This window comes from Hyperoodon ampullatus (genome assembly GCF_949752795.1).
Source record: "Hyperoodon ampullatus genome assembly, chromosome: 8".
Taxonomy (NCBI): Eukaryota; Metazoa; Chordata; class Mammalia; order Artiodactyla; family Ziphiidae; genus Hyperoodon; species Hyperoodon ampullatus.
The window spans coordinates 63591215-63609706 of record NC_136921.1 but is presented as its reverse complement, the minus strand read 5'-3'; positions in this window follow the sequence as shown (position 1 = coordinate 63609706).

Sequence of the window (18492 nt, the reverse complement as noted above, 5' to 3'; positions counted from 1 at the left end):
AATATATAAAATATATCAATTATCTCTGATTTGTATTTAGCTAAATGGATTTTCTATTTTTCTTTTAAATGAGTAATGTAAACCACATGATAAAAAGAATTTTTGTCTCTGGTCTTTATTGTTATATCCCTGGTGGCTAGAAAAAAACACCTCAGACATATTATGCACTCAAGGAATACTTATAGAATTGAAAATACAATCAAGTTTGAGCTGTTACCCATTTCCCTCAATCCATTTTAATTGGAAATAACTGTCCTGAGTTGGTTTTATTAAAAATAGACAAGTTAAACTTATGGTTACCAGGGGGGAAGAGGGGAGGAGGGATAAATTTGGAGATTAGGACTGACATATACACACTACTATACATAAAATAGATAACTAATAAGGACCTACTCTATAGCACAAGAACTCTACTCAATACTCTGTAATGGCCTATATGGGAATAGAATCTAAAAAAAGAGTGGATATATGTATATGTATAACTGATTAACTTTACTGTATACCTGAAATTAATAAATCACAAATCAACTATACTCCAATAAAAAAATTTTTAATTTTTAAAAATAGACAATTTAATATTTTCAATGATAATGTACAATTATCTTCATTTTAGTTTAAAGTACAAAATGGAAAAGGTGATGTATATAGTAGAAAATTAATGTATCAGCCTACTCATTTTTTGGAAATAAATCAAGCATTCAAAGCTTATTCAAACTATTTGGAAAAAATAATAATATTTTCCAATTTATTTACCAATAAATATTTACCATATTTGTTGGTAAATAATATTTACCAATATGAGAAGAATGATAACATAAAGTTAACAAATATATTCATTGTCCTAGAGAAGAGTTTGTACTGGCAATTTGCAAAATTGAGTGCTCAGTATAACCCTTGTTGTTCAAAATAATAGAATACAACTGTGGATTCTGAACTCATATGAATATTTCATCTTTTGCAATTGACATACTTGAAGTTTGATTATGCTACCCTCTTCTTATTTCCTAAATATATATACATATAATTTAAATATATACATATATATATATATAAATTTTCTTTTAATCTCCCACAATAATAAAAGTTTTTTGGAACAAAAGGAAGACAAGGGCTACCATCTGGAGAGAGAAAGTTTTAGGTACATCATCAAAGGCAATGAATCTAAGAATCCAGGAAGATCTTGAACTATTACTCTCTCACTTTATTTTTAATCATGAAAATACTTGATAGGAAAAAAGACTATCTAAATGGCAGCCATTTTTATGTTCAGATATTTGCCATGTAAAATAATTGGATGTCAGATGAGGAACTGCCTGTCATATTTTGCTATTAAAATAATATATTTCGGTGCATAACTAGACCTGCCTTAGTGAGTTACTGTAGCTTATGGTCTCCCTGAGATTTTCCAATGGGATTTTAGTAATACTCTTATGTTTGCCACCTTAAGCAGTACAGGCTGTTAAACTCAATTTGTAAGAAAAATATTCAGGTATAAAACCAGATAATCTGTATCCCTTTGGAATCAAAAGTCACTTTGCCAAAATATTTTAACATGCGAAATTGCTCTTGAGAGATGTCTGCCATGATAAAATGACAGAAAACTACATTTCCATTATAATTATAACTGACTCGTGGTGCTAAGTTTTTATAATTTAAAGGTATTCTCAACTCTGACAGCCCTTCCATGTTGAATTATGCATCTCAGGCTCTTAAATAGTTCTGCTGGCATGAGACAGCTGAGATGAAGTTGTCTTTCTAAAATAATTGCTCCATGGAGCATCCATTATACCTTCAGAAAAAATGTATTACTTGACTTCTACAAATTATAGACTAGCCTATAATGGGTATTTTTGACAGCTATTAGCTTAAAAAAAAATCTGAACAGTAAAATGAGTATTGATATCACAATGGTGTGCTGTGCATGTTAATACCAACCTTCTCTGTACTTCCCTTCTAAAACATGATGTAATCATTAATTATAATAATATTGATGTAACTGAACTCATGTTAAAATATAGTATTGGCAAAGTATGTCATTTTCTCACCTATGAGATAAAAAGCATTAACTCAATATTTACAGTACATATTGAAGGAACTGTCCAAATTTAAAAGATAAAAAATGAATTCACTTTTGGTAATGTTTTTCTGAATCATAAAGTTACTGGGTATATTTTTAAAATTGTGAATGAGACAATAATCAGAGAAAGATAAAGATCATATGTTTTTATCTCCCAGATTCCTCTTCAAAATATTGAACACTGGTGAAAGCATGATTTGTCAATAATTTGTTAAAATATATATTCTAATTTCTTGGCAAGAATTTTATGCTTTGTATTGCTATGGCAGTTAAAATTTTCCCCAATAAAAACACTTGCAAATGTCCTTTCAGGAATATTCTATCTCATGGAACCATAATGATCCATTATTAAAATCCAGAACAAAAACAATAGTGACAGTCAGGAATCAGGGTCAGGGGCTATTTTCTTTTCTTTTTTTTTTTTTTTTTGCGGTACGCGGGCCTCTCACCGTTGTGGCCTCTCCCCTTACGGAGCACAGGCTCCGGACGCGCAGGCCCAGCGGCCATGGCTCACGGGCCCAGCTCTGCGGCATATGGGATCCTCCCGGACCGGGGCACGAACCCGTATCCCCTGCATCGGCAGGCGGACTCTCAACCACTGCGCCACCAGGGAGGCCCTGGGGGCTATTTTCTTTACTGTTTCTATGTATACCAATTAATTGCAGTCATGTGAATGAAATATTTGTTGTTAAGTTTAGGAGAATTCTATGCAAACATAGGTAAAGTTTTCAATGTTATGTAAACATGCAGTAAATGTTTCCCAAGTCTATTGCATTGCTAGGTTTTTTAATTTTTTTGTTTTTTTAATATGACCACAGTAGGAAGAAATGGTTTAAGTTCCCATGTCTCTCCTATATAAACAATTCACAGACCCAGACACAGACACACACATACCTCCCATCTAAAGAATCAAAAAGCTAATATGTATAATGCAAATTAAGGTTAATTAATATAATAACCAAAGGTGTATCAACTGCCTAGTCTGTCCTACCCTGCCAAGAACTGATCACACAGTTATAATTTATACATATTCCTTATTAACCATATACTAGAGGGCTCATCCCTCCACACATGGCCAGTTCAAAAATTGCACGCATACGTGGTCTCTTCAAATTCCTTTGGCTCTCCTCTTAGGTTAATAGTAGAAAGACAATTCTTGTGCTAAGCTCCAGCACTCCATTTGTTACTTACTGAGGCTTAGGTGGGGTGGTGGTGATGGGTAGAATGATAGATGGAAATATGATAGAGTTTTAGTACATCTTTCCAGTTCTACTTTCTTACTTTCACATCTCTTATTCAAATGAAGTATTTAGAAGTCTAAATGACTAGCTAGCTTAAGAGGAAGAGAAAATTTAAAAATAAATCTTTAGTAGATAATTTTAAGAGAACAGGATAAGAGGGAAGAAAGAAAACAGGCTACAGTGACTTTGTAATACCTTGCTATACTTAAACCATCACACCCTTAATTCCTTTATACTGGACACAGTGGGTAGAGCCCAAGGTGGAGAAAAATACCCCAGTGCTGGGATTAACAAATTACATTAAAGTGACCACAACTGTCCATGATGACCTAAATTAAAATTTCTTCCATGTATCCCTTGCAGCTGATGTAAAATTAAACTTTAAAACACTTTTTAAAAAATGAGTGTCCTGCAGCCTGATAGCATGAGATTTAGCTTTTTAAAATATTTATTGTAGTCCCAAGTTATTATTAACTAAAATTTACCTATTTACACAGTTGAGGCATTATATGTGGAACTACCAAACCAATGAGCATCTACCCTTCCCACCAAAGCAAAATTGCGTAGAACAACATAATGACTTTTTATTTCAGGAAGCTTGAATGATACTTTACATCTTTAAAAATCATTGAAAATAGTTTTTTTTTTTAAATTGGGAAAGATTACCTGCCATCAAGAACCTTTATCCATCATGTTCTTTCAAAAGCCTATGCATATATTATGAATAAAATCCAGCATGTGCATTACATGTATGCACACACACCTATGATTAATGTTAAAATGATACATAAAACAGTTCGTTGAGATGCAGTGGATTTTTGTGGGATTCTAATTACCTCTTTAGATTTTTCTAGCCTTCAAATTCTATACAATATGAATAATTATTTTTGTTTTATGCAAGCAATACAAAAATCTATTTATGTTTCAAAATTTTTCAACAACAAAAATACAGTAAAAACTTAATTTTTCTTGATGTCTTTACACTTCCCATCCTCCTTCTGACCTCTAACCCTAATAATACAATGTTTTCCCAGATGCAACTGATGTTATTTGTGAGCACCACTCAGACCTTTATTTTCTACTTTTTTTCATATATACTATGTGTGGAGAGACTACATGTTAGCTATTCCTTATTCAGCCTCTCAAGATAGAGAAAAAAAATCTTTCCTCCAGCTTCCTTGCAGACAGGGGTGTGACATCCTCTGGTCAATGAAAGAGAAGCAGAAGTCCTTCTGTTGGGCTTTGGGAAACTTCTTAAATTATGACATACCCAAAGGGGCATACTCCCCTCTATCCCTCATCTTTCCCTTTTTCCTGTCTGGAGCTGTCAAGGTGCTTGGGGGGGCAGGGGTTGCTGGTAGCAGCCTGTTTTGCAAACACAATAACAAGAGCCATACCCTTTGATAAGTCAAAACAAAACAAAACAAAAAACTAACTAAAAAATGCTGGACTCTTGCTGAAATTGTTGTAATACTGAATGGTTATCTTTGCATTTTGTTCTATGTGACAAGATAATGAATAGTAAGCCCCTATCTTGCTTAAGCAAATGTTATTTATGTTTTCTGTTGCAAGAAGCTGATTTGAATTCCTAGTTGAAGGTATCTAGGTACATTTAAAACTATAGCTGTTTCCTATTTTACATGACATCATAAGGTATTCAATTTCAAATTGTTTTTATTCACTTAATGACATTTTTAAGATATCTTCATTTTAGCATATACAGATCTTTAACTTATGTGGATTATTCAATTCTATTAATGAAACATCATTAATTTAACTTGATAAATGCTTAAATTTAACTTGTTAGATGCTTAGGTGGCACACAATACTTGGTTATTGAAATCAATGTAGAAATTAATATCCTGGTGCTTGCATGTATATTTCTTGAGGTAGATACACAGAGTAGTAGTAGTAGTTCCTGGGTTCAAGGATATGTATATTTTGAATACTAATAGATATTTCGAGAATCTTATTTTTTCTCCCACCATACTGAGTGCCTTTTCTTTTACATTGGATATTGTCAGATATATGAATTTTTTGGTCCATTTTCATGGAATAATATGAAATAACATGGTTTTTGTTTGCATATCCCAGTTACTATTGAATTTTTTTAAAATTTTTTAAATTTATTTTTATTTTTTTTTTGGCTGTGTTGGGTCTTTGTTGCTGCGTGTGGGCTTTCTCTAGTTTCAGCGAGTGCGGGTTACTCTTCATTGCGGTGCGTGGGCTTCTCATTGCAGTAGCTTCTCTTGTTGCGGAGCATGGGCTCTAGGCGTGCAAGCTTCAGTAGTTGTGGCACATGGGCTCTAGAGTGTAGGCTCAGTAGCTGTGGCACACGGGCTTAGTTGCTCCGCGGCATGTGGGATCTTCCTGGACCAGGGCTCGAACCTGTGTCCCCTGCATTGGGAGGTGGATTCTTAACAACTGTGCCACCAGGGAAGCCCCCTACTATTGAATTTTAACATATATCCATTTATTTATAGCCATTTGTATTCCTTATCAAGTAAATTGCTACACTGACCATTTAAAAATATATCTATTGGGTTGTCTTTTTTGTTGTTTTTGGGAAACTCTTTATGTAGTAAAAGTAAGCTTTTATTTGTGGTATATATATTTGCCTGATCTGTGGCAGAGACAATCATGCATTGTGCCTTTGTTGTAAATGCTGAAATCATTTAGTACTTGTACTTCTGTTTTGCTTCTTGAACGTCACACATTTTTTTTTGTATGTATTTTTCACTTTGCTTCAGTGCATCCTAAATAATTATTTCAGATAAATAAATTTGGAAGGAGATACTTTTATTGCAATCTTGGTGTAAATGTTTTTATTTTGCCCTTTCCTTTTAATTTAACTTGAATTAGGCCTGTGGTTTTTAGTATTAAAGCACTGTGCCACAGGATGTTATTTCTAGTTACTGTCATCCCTCATCTACTTCATAAGAAGTCTGACCTTTATTCTATTTCCCCTTTCTTTGAAAGCTTTTAGTAACTTTAGAAATTTCAGATGTCTAAGCATATATTTAAATTCAGCCTGCTTGGCACTTAAGAAACCTTTTCAATACAAAGATGTTGTCATGTAAGTTCATTCTATTATTGAAATTTTGTTTTAATTTTTATTTTCTAGTAACGTCCTTGCTTTCTAAATATTTCCTTTTCATAGTGTCCTGCTCCCATTTTAATTATTGCATATTTCCTGATGCACATATCTGCTATTCTATATACTCATTTTTGTCCTTCTCTTTTTTAAGACATTTGTTTCTATAATATTCATAGCTATGAATGATGAACTCAGTTGGTTATCATGGGTATTTGGTGTTGGTTTCCTTTGAAGTTTATTGAAGTGTTCCAAGATAGACTATCCCATAAATGGGATGGGTGCCTAAAGGCTCCTTCTAAGGATGGAGTGGGCATCATGACCTACAGGCTTTGCTTTAGGGTGCTTAGATGTAGAGATAGCTAGCACTTAGAATCCTTCAGATTCTAAAGTGACCATGACTTGTCTTGATATTGGAGGAACTCAAGTATTTCTCTCCTTTATGGAGGTTTCTCTTCATGTACGATCTATGACCAAAGATTCTCTTTCACTCACATGGGTGACAACCTGAGAAGCAATTTACTTTGTCCACACAGGTCTCAGGATCAACTGTCTCTGGGGCCTGCTGCTCCTTTGGTTAGTGATGTCATTAGGACTACAGAGGTAGGACTACTCTTCTGAATACAGAATTTAAAGCAATTTCTCTATTTTGGGATCCATCTTTTTCTGTATATTTGTTGATTTCACATGTTTAAGTTTTCTGGTTATAGTCCCTCCTTCTCAATAGTTTTCCTGTGTATACTGCATAGAGGGCTGTGCTTTTCTTCTATTCTTTCAATCCCTTTTATTTCTATCTGTAATAACTCATCATAATAGCTCTTGGCACAGTACTTATTTCTCTAGACTATTAATTAATACATGGATGTATTTTTTCCAGATTATTTTAAGATATTTGGGGACAGAAAGGCATAGGAGAAGGGGAAGTAGATGCCAATACTCAGTTCATAACCTTGAACCAAGTCTCCTTAGAGTTGTGTTTATTTTTAATCAGAAAAAATATATATAGCATTTGCATGTTTACATATGATGCATGTGATATGTGCATATAAAAAGTAAGACATTAGCTGGCAATAAAAAAACTAGAGTGAATTTTATATTCCTTGTGTATTATTTTTTATGTTTTCAGTAATGAACATGTATTGATTTTATGATAAAATCTATAATTAAAAGTAAGTGTCTATAGAACTACGTTAAACTACAGCATGCCTGGTTTAATCTTTAAAAAATGACAATGACAAGACACAATATGACTCTTTCAGGTGCCAGGTACCCTTCTAAGTATTTTATCTGTATTAAGTTGTTCAATCCTCACAAGCACCCTTTGATAGGGTTATTATTATTATTCCTTTTTTATAGTTGGGAACTGAGGCACTGAGAAGTTAAAGAGCTTGCATAATGCTACCTAGCCAATATGAAAGGGAGGTAGGTTTCAAACCAAATACTTTTACTTTACAGTCCATTCATAAAATGTGTGTTTTGCAGAGATTAGGGATGAGGGAAGAGGTAGTAAATAGAAGTGCCGGAGAGAAAGAACTAATCAGACATAGTCCAAGTTTTACAACTTCATTTTAATATATCTGCATTTGAATAAATATTAGAATTTTCCTCTGCATTGTAAGACATTTTGGGGACATATATTCATGCTGTAACTCTGCTAGGAGTTAAATATCTTTAAGAAATAAGATTCCTTTGAGAATATGATCAAGATTTGCTTGTGTGGCAGTTTTTATAGCATGCCAGGAAAAACATTTTATACCATAACATCCCACAGTCACAAAAAAGTGTTATCATTAGAAAATCATTAATTTTAAGTTATTTTCATCTTTGAATGTTCTACATATGATTTCAAAAATGTATACATATGAGAGAAAAGAAGCTTATTAATGAATATTTTAAAGGCTTATCCAAGCTGATCTCTAACTAAAAACTTGTGGCTGAGAAAATGCTGCACTAAATAAACACTGAAGAAAAGAAAGAAGTGCCAGAATTTAGCGGGGGAAAAAATGACTGAAAGGAGCTATATCAGATGGAGTCTTTATCTCCTGAGTGGGCCTGGCTTGGGTGCATACCATTATACACAGTATTTGAAATATTCACTCAACTTTATAATCCATATATTACAGAAACTTGAATTAAGTAAGGAAAGATATATTGGGATTATAGCTCAGGATGGTAGAAACTTCAGAATTCTTATAAATTAGAAAGCTTCTCGTCTTACAGATCAGCTTGTAATATGAGACTGAAAAGGAACTGGTGGGTAACCTAAGTGACCCAAAGCACAGATTTTGTGAAGCACCATAGTCACATGAAGAAATTTAGGTTATCAAACTTTACCAAAGTCTTTGACTAAAACTTCTCTGTATTGAGTAGATATCCTGATCTTGAGAAATTAATTTCTCTGTTATTAAAATAATAGGGATTCTAATGATACCTACTCTTAGGATTGTTATAAGGATGAAATAACTCAATGTTTAATACTGTGCTTAGAACAATACTGATACATAGTTATTGCTTATGCATGTGAATGATACATGCATGTATGTACACATTTGTTTTCTGACATCATCCTTATTCACTTCACCATCATATTCAATGTTTGCCTTCTTACTCCTCCATTTCCCCATAAAAAAATGAGAATTACTTCTTTGTAAAATAGCAAAGAGTATAATTTTCAAGTTTCTTGAGCATACCATCAATCTAAATTTATGTATGTTAACCTTTATTATCTGATATTTATACTGAGATTTGTTTTATGTAAATTGTTTTGTATATATTATAAATAAATCAGAATAAGTACTTAATAAAAAATATTTTAAAATTATGAGTTCCTCAAATTTTCTCTGAATTTCAAAGTGATTGTTATAATTAATTGAACTGAAAATCTTTTCATAACATGCATAAAACAGTAATAGCTAAGCCATTTATAATTGATGTGCTATTATGTCTGTTTCTGATTATAAAAACAACACAGGTCTATTGTAGAAATTTTAAAAAATATAGGGAAGCACAAAAGTCACATATTCCCTTCAGCAATTAACATTGTTAAATTTTGATTATACCTTACTAATCTTTTTTCTAAATAAGCCTATTTTTAACAAAATTATGAATACATTATGCTCACTGTCTTGTAATCTGATTTTTCCCCTTTACACATAAGCTTTTAAAACTTCATGCATGTGTGACTTTACACATGCAAAAAAGATAATCTATGACTTTGTTTGTTTGTAAACTTTTCTGATTGTAAGGGTAATACCATGTATTTGAAAAATTTTAGCAAAATACAAAAATGTAAATAAATATAATCAAGTAATCTTTTCCGCAAAGAAAGTTTCAGTTTCAGTTTTCTATATATGTCTACATAATATTTCCTTTACATATATAGCCATATAGATAGATTTTATCTAGTTATATATACTGTTATTGTGGTGTTTTTACTTTACAATATATTTTGTTCATCTTTCCAAATCAGTACATTGAGATCTATCCATAAATGCTCCATATTATTTTGAGAATATACCACATTCATTAAGCTATTAGTTTATTTCTGGATATTTGGATTGTTTCCAGTTTTTGACATTACTAACAACGTCTTAGTGAATCTCTTTATATTTTTATCTTTGTGCACTGATACCAGAATTTCTGTAGGATGAATTCCTAGAAATGGATTTGCTGAGTCAAGGGAGAAGCATATTTATAATTGCATTAAGTTTTTGTAAATCACCCTCCAAACTGTTGTAGCAATTTACATGTCATAAAACAGTATGAGAGGACCTGTTTTCTACTCATCATATATTTTTAGTGTTTTACTTAAATTTGGGTCAACTAAAGGGTCAAAAATGAATAATTTTATCAATAGTACAAATTGTCCCTTTATTTTACAATTATCCTGGATCTTTGCTAATGTTCCGTGAGAATCCAACATTTGTTTTCCATTTTCATAGGAGATTGATGCTTGAATACTACTGGGGGTTTTGATGGATTTCTTAACAACGTCTGTGTATCTTTCTCTAGTTTATAGTGGTGGTAGAAAGGGGTGCTGGGAAAGTTGCTTATATGCCATATAGAAAGCGAGAGGGAGAGAAATGCAAACATGCAGACATAAATAAGACGTACTTCCTGGACTCAAGCATACACAGGCTAGAAACAAAATAAGAAGTTTCCAGGATAAGTTGTCTATTTAGAGGAATAAAGAAAGGTTTGTAAAGGAGGTAATAACTTTAATACCCCAAAGAAATAAATGGAATTACAATATAGCAGTTGAAAAGCATGAGTCTGATTTTAATTAATAGTTTACTAACAGTAATATCCTGTTATTAAATTGTCACTTAAGCAACATGATAAAACCTTGGATTTGTGTGTAAACCTAACCATTATACATATCCTCCTAGAATTTTATTGATTACAATCAGCAAATCTCCTTTTGGTTGCTGCTTTAAAAGAATTCTTAAAGATTCAATATGGAAGACTACAGATTCATTAGCATCACTGAATGAGTGAGGAGAGACCCTGGGAGTGGTTCTTTGCATCATGGTGAGACTGATATTGTGGGGAAATGTGAATAAACTTTAAGAGAGATGCCACAAAACTGGACTCAAGCCTTGTCCTGAAACAGTCTACTGACAATTTAAAATCATTTCATTCCAAACAAATGATTAATCATCAATGAAATTACTACTGTGAATGGCGGGCTCTCTTCAGTTCCCACTAGCTCCAAGACTCTACAAATTAGGATGCTATGATCTCTTAGCAATCTCTGGTCTCTGCTACCTTCCACAGTCCCCTTACCTATCTCTTTTAGTTACCCTCTATAAATTATAGTAAGTTTACTGTCACTTCTAGGTATTTGTATTTTTAATAGGTTCTCCTAAGTAGTCCTTTTTGTTAGCATCCATCCTTTCTTTCTCTTTTAGGGATTGTCACTGCCCCCACTTCTTATCATAGTAGGTTGAAGGCAATGCTCTTCATCCCTCTTTAGAAGCTGAAATCTTCTACTGCCCACTATTGGTAGCCAGGGCACTAACCAGTGGTCTAGGATCAGCCAATTGAATGCCCCAAGTTGGGTTCTGTGCCTTGAGCAAGTGACTCAAAGTCAAAGGGGTGATGAATTAATGGAAGCCCCTTTGTTCTGAACTGGTCTTTCCAACTAATGTTGATGGCTGAGCCTCCAAATGCACAGCATTTGAAGCTACTTTTTCCTGATTATTTTCCAAAGCTGTTTCTCCAATCTCCCAACAATCTTCAGAACCCCCAATACCCTTCCAATAAATAGTTAAACTTACTGTCTGTTGTTTGTAATCTAGAGGATTTTTGAGTATTATATCTAGCCTCTCTGGTGCCTCATTGTTTCTCAGGAAGCCTATTCTTGTTAACACAGGAGTAATTATTGGAAATAAGGAAAACTTCCATTGAAAAAGAGTGAAAATGAAGAGTGAAAAATGCTGGGACAATAAAACCCTATGTTACAAGACTACATCATTGTCAGTTTTTGTTAATTGGAAGGAAGTGCATATAATTAGAAATAACTGATGGAAACCCACTTACTTAAGTGGCTAATATATGAAGGGCAACATTCATGAAGTAATATTTGTAGAATATTCTGTGTTCACACCACTGTAATAAGTACCACAATGTTCTCTACTCTGCTTGACATATCCATTTTCAAAAAATATGACATTTAGTATAATCAACCTTCTATTTTTCTTACACTATATGTGTCGTATATTAATATTAGACAATTCTTAGAGAAAATAATATATCTAGCCTGCCTCTGCTTTTTCTCATCCCTAACCCACCTAGAAGATGGGATGAGATGAAAATCAATGAGGATAAAGCTTAGCCAATAAATATTTTTCATGCTACTTTGCCTTAATGCTTTACATAAAAATGTTTGGGATTGTGGAACCAAAAGGGTGCTGTGGTTCTAAGGGTATAGGTTTCAGGAAACCAGGAAGAACTGCCTAGAGCTGCCCCTCATGAAGAAGAGCAATGTTTACTGCAGCATCTGGATCATAGAAGAAACTCAATAGCATGTATAGAAGGAAGGAGAGAGGAAAGAAAAAAAAGAATGACAGAATAAAGGAAAGAAGAGGAAGGGAGGAAAAAAGAATGTATGCAGGGTGGGTTTTTGAACATCACAAAGATTTCCTTCTTTTTCGTTCTTTGAGGAAGTTTAGGACCTGCATAAATTCTAGAATAAATTGCTACCAAAGACACTGGAACAGAGGTTAAATAAGATATCTTTGAAATAATTTCTCAACATGAAAGCATTATATAAGATAGACTTCCATGTTAATTTTTTAGAAATCCAGCAGAGCCCACTGTAAGGTCTATGGGGCCAATATTCAAATCTGACATTATCATTGTCTTACCACCAAGTTCATGGCTTCTCAGATGTTCAATTGGCAAAATAGGAATGTTATGTCACTATAGTATCATAAGGAGTGATGTAGCATATGCATCATTATGGATCAAATAATGTATATGCTGCTATAAAGTAACTCTACTAAATTGTGCTACCATTTGAGAGACCAAATAATAACTCCTGGGGGCAGGAGGGCAGGAAAGTCTGTTAATGTCTATTAAAGTTGCCTTTTCCATATCCAGTTTTCCTTTCTTCCTTTCTCTCTCCCTTCCTTTCTCTCCCCATTGCTATCTCTTTCTCCTTTTACAATTTCTAGAAACTGGTTTTTCTAGAGGTCTTTTAAAACTGGGTCATGGTTAAAATTAATTTCCAGTAAAAATGCTACAGTACACCTTACTGTAGGATAGGAAATCATCATACCTATTGAAATCCAGGGCCATGCAGCCTGAAGTTCAGGAACACTAGGAGAAATGGAGGTCATAAATCAGTTCAGTGGGACAAGAAATGTGAAAAGATATACAAAGAGAGGGCAGACAGCAGAAGCAAGAAGAAATACAATCCTGAAGCCTGTGGAACAAAAACCACATTCACAGAAAGATAGACAAGATGAAAAGGCAGAGGGCTATGTACCAGATGAAGGAACAAGATAAAACCCCAGAAAAACAACTAAATGAAGTGGAGATAGGCAGCCTTCCAGAAAAAGAATTCAGAATAATGATAGTGAAGATGATCCAGGACCTCGGAAAAAGAATGGAGGCAAAGATTGAAAAGATACAAGAAATGTTGAACAAAGACCTAGAAGACTTCAAGAACAAACAGAGATGAACAATACAATAACTGAAATGAAAACTACACTAGAAGAAATCAATAGCAGAATAACTGAGGCAGAAGAACAGATAAGTGACCTGGAAGACAGAATCGTGGAATTCACTGCTGCGGAACAGAATAAAGAAAAAAGAATGAAAAGAAATGAAGACGGCCTAAGAGACCTCTGGGAAAACATTAAATGCAACATTAAAATTGAAAACTTCCCTAACATGGGAAAGGAAATAGTCACCCAAGTCCAGGAAGTGCAGAGAGTCCCATACAGGAAAAATCCAAGGAGAAACACGCCGAGACACATAGTAAACAAATTGGCAAAAATTAAAGACAAAGAAAAATTATTGAAAGCAGCAAGGGAAAAATGACAAATATCATATAAGGGAACTCCCATAAGTTTAATAGCTGATTTCTCAGCAGAAACTCTACAAGCCAGAAGGGAGTGGCATGATATACTTAAAGTGATGAAAGGGAAGAACCTGCAACCAAGATTACTCTACCCAGCAAGGATCTCATGCAGATTCGATGGAGAAATTAAAAGCTTTACAGACAAGCAAAAGCTAAGACAATTCAGCACCACCAAACCAGCTTTACAACAACTGCTAAAGGAACTTCTCTAAGTGGGAAACACAATAGAAGAAAAGGACCTACAAAAACAAACCCAAAACAATTAAGAAAATTGTCATAGGAACATACATATCGATAATTACCTTAAACGTGAATGGACTATATGCTCCAACCAAAGACACAGGCTTGCTGAATGGATACAAAAACAAGACCCATATATATGCTGTCTACAAGAGACCCACTTCAGATCTAGGGACACATACAGACTGAAAGTGAGGGGATGGAAAAAGATATTCCATACAAATGGAAATCAAAAGGAAGCTGGAGTAGCAATACTCATATCAGATAAAATAGACTTTAAAATAAAGAATGTTACAAGAGACAAGGAAGGACACTACATAATGATCATGGGATCAATCCAAGAAAAAGATATAACAATTAAAAATATACATGCACCCAACATAGGAGCACCTCAATACATAAGGCAACTACTAACAGCTATAAAAGAGGAAATTGACAGTAACACAATAATAGTGCAGGACTTTAACACCTCACTTACACCAATGGACAGATCATCCAAACATAAAATTAATAAGGAAACACAAGCTTTAAATGGCACAATAGACCAGATAGATTTAATTGATATTTATAGGACATTCCATCCAAAAACAGCAGATTACACTTTCTTCTCAAGTGTGCATGGAACATTCTCCAGGATAGATCACATCTTGGGTCACAAATGAAGCCTCAGTAAATTTAAGAAAATTGAAATCATATCAAGCATCTTTTCTGACCACAACGCTACGAGATTAGAAATGAATTACAGGGGAAAAAACGTAAAAAATACAAACACATGGAGGCTAAACAATATGCTACTAAATAACCAAGAGATCACTGAAGAAATCAAAGAGGAAATCAAAAAATACCTAGAGACAAATGACAATGAAAACACGACGATCCAAAACCTATGGGTTGCAGCATAAGCAGTTCTAAGAGGGGAGTTTATAGCTATACAAGTCCACCTCAAGAAACAAGAAAAATCTCAAATAAACAATCTAACCTTAAAAAAAAAGATATACAAAAATACTACTCCTTTCTGTTTATTCATCTAACCAATATTTCTTGAGTTACTATATTGTACTGGGTTACTATATGAGCTGGGTTGTGGAGATGTGTAGGTCCCAAGTTACTTTACTGATCCTTAATGGACCACCTTTTATTCCTAGCATTCTCTAATGTATTCTTTCTAATTTATAATCAACTTCCCACAGGAACTTAAATTTTTAGATAGATCTCTATAGGACTCAATGACTTCAATAATAAAACGGGAACAATAAGCCTAAGGTTCCTGGAGGCCATGGCTTGGACCATATAATTATAACCAATGAACCCAGCACTGCACTGAGTCAGCTTCAACTATGTCACCAAAGACAATGTTACAACAGCCGTATCCATGTTAATACCTAAATTCTCCCTTCCTTACCCCTCATTAGCCCCAGTCAACCTACTGTCTTTTCCAAACACTAGCATGCTGAGTAATAGTGCAGTACTAGCCATAAGAAAGTAGTTTTTACTTCTATAGTGAACCAACTTTTCCATTTGCTTTGGTTTGAACATGGGCAGGGAAAGCAGCTGTTAAAATAAGTAGCCTGTGTAAGAGTTCATTATGAAAAATGTACCCTAATAAAAGAAATATGCCATATTTTCTGAATAATACATGTATATAACATGTTAATCTTTTATAACATACCCTTATCAAGAAATAAATCTTATTAAGGCACAAAAAGGTTAGTGCATTTATTAAAATGGGTGAATCAATTTAAGCTTTCTTATGGTTTGTCAAATTTGTAAAATATTATATTTCTCTTCAGATAGAGTTACATACTGTGTAGCTCAAAGATAATCCCTATGGTCTTGGCATATGTTACTTAATTGTCTCAGAAGGAAATGCCATAAATAGCATGCTGTCATCCCCCACAGGCATTGGCTCATCTGTCACAGTGGGGGCTCCAGACAGGGTGAGGTGCTCTAAGACATTTCTTAGTCTATGTAAATCACAGCCATTACTTCTTACCACTTCCCAATTGGTCAATTATGTATAAACATGTGTTAATAAAAATTTGCTTCTGTGCCTCTAAGGTACACACCCATAAAGCTATGTGAGTATGATAAAGTATAAATGACATACATTATTATCTGATTCAACCTATCTCATAAATTATGATCCAAAGTGCTTCCACAGAAACAAAACTCCAGAAAAGCCTCTAAAGCCAAATGCTTGAAAAAAAATTTAAGAAGACAGAATGGAAATCAGTATTTCTTTTTTCCAGACTTTGTAACTCAGTGAAGAAAGCACTCAGGTTTTTCTTAGAAGAAAGAAAACTACAGACTGTATTAAGTTTTATAAATGCTTTTTATAAGCATTTGAACTCTTAGTTGTTGTAGATAGTAGAACCATAAAAAATACAATTCCCTATTGTAGTAATAAATATAGTAGGTGTAATTGGCAAAAAAAAATCTATCTATAAATGCATCGTTTTTAAAAATTTAAAATATATTTTTTGAAAAATATTTAAATAATGATTATCATAAAGATGGGCCATACATATTTTGCTTAGGGTGCTCCTGATCAAATGATATAATCAGTAGACTGAGGTATATTATTGAGGCTTATGAGGGAAATGTAATAAGCATGTTGTAGTGGAAGGTGTAAGGGGTTTAGAATCATAATTAAATTAATAATTAAATTAATATTTAATTAATAATTAAAGTCATCACTCTGTCTTTAGAGCCCTATGACTTTGGACACATTATTGAACTTTTCTAAGTATCAGTAACCTTAGCAAAGAAATGGTTGGTAATGTCAGCCCAACTCAGAGTTAATAAGAGAAATAAATGAGATTAGTATATGCTGAAAAATAGTTTACAGATGTAGGTCAATATTATTGGTGTTTAAATAGGAGTTTCTATTAAAATTATTGAAAGATATATTTAAGACTAATGATCATACATTTATGATTAAATTTTTAGGGGGTAACAAATAAAATGTTCTTTAAAAGTAAATTTGTTAGTATTTCTTAATTGATTCAACAGAATAGAGGATAGTAAATTATTCTTGAACTGAATTAAAATTGCAGTGGTAGTGACTGATTGCTTATTATTCCACTAGGAATTGTATCTGCCCTCAAAAAGCATATAGTTTAGAATAAGAGCTTAGAAATAGATTATACAGACATCAAAGAAATGCCAGAGTTAATCTCTCTCTCTCTCTATCTATCATGTATCATTTACTAATCTATTTAGTGCCTCTTTTCATCTGGGCTTTTAAAAATCTGGAATTTCTTAATCCACTGACAATATTTATTTAGCTTTAAAGTAGGGTGGATCCCAGCTATGTGTACAGAACTGTTAATCCATAGATATATGGGGCAATAACAGTATATCAGGACACACTCCAACACAATTGCAGAATCAGCCAGGACTTAAAACCTGGTAAAATAATATTGTGAGCACTGGAATAAGGTTACATCATCACCCAAAAACGTTAAATTGACTTTTGGCATTGATGGAATTATAGAATTCTGTTTTAGTTTAACAGACATGGGTTAAGTGTGTTATTAATATTGTTTAATATTTTTGAGGATTCTCATCACCCTTAATCTACTTATATATGATTTATAGGAATTAGTTCCTAAAAGATATGCCACAGACAATTTAGTAAAACAAATCATTAACTATTATTTATGAACTGTGAATATAATGAACAATTAAGGAAAATAAAGAGATTACAATGACAAATGATGGGTATCAGATTCACAAAAAATAGAGGTCTGGCTATTTACTATAATACTTTTTCTAACACTACAACATCGTTCCATGTGGATTTACTATAATAATCAGAGGACACAGCAATTTTTAATGAGAATTTTTTGAATCCTTGCTCATACTTGCATCTATATAACCTTTAACCTACTTGCAACCAACATAATCCACAAACAGATCCAAAGGGGAATAGGCATCATTATGCAATAAAACCAATACATGCACAATAAAGAGGTCATTATGCTCTCTGGTCACTTTAACTTTTGTATCTGAGCAATTAACTTGGAAGTCACTTTCAGAAATTTTACTATATAATCTATATATTGTAGGAAATAAGGACTTTTATTTATTTGAGGACTATGCCACAACCCTCCATCCTACATTCTTACCCTTCCTTCCTTTATACATTTATATTAATTCAATACACATTTATTAGATGACTCCTATACAACAGCAATTTTGTTAGATTCAGGGAATCTAGAAATGAATAAAATAGTCTTCCTTCTTTTAA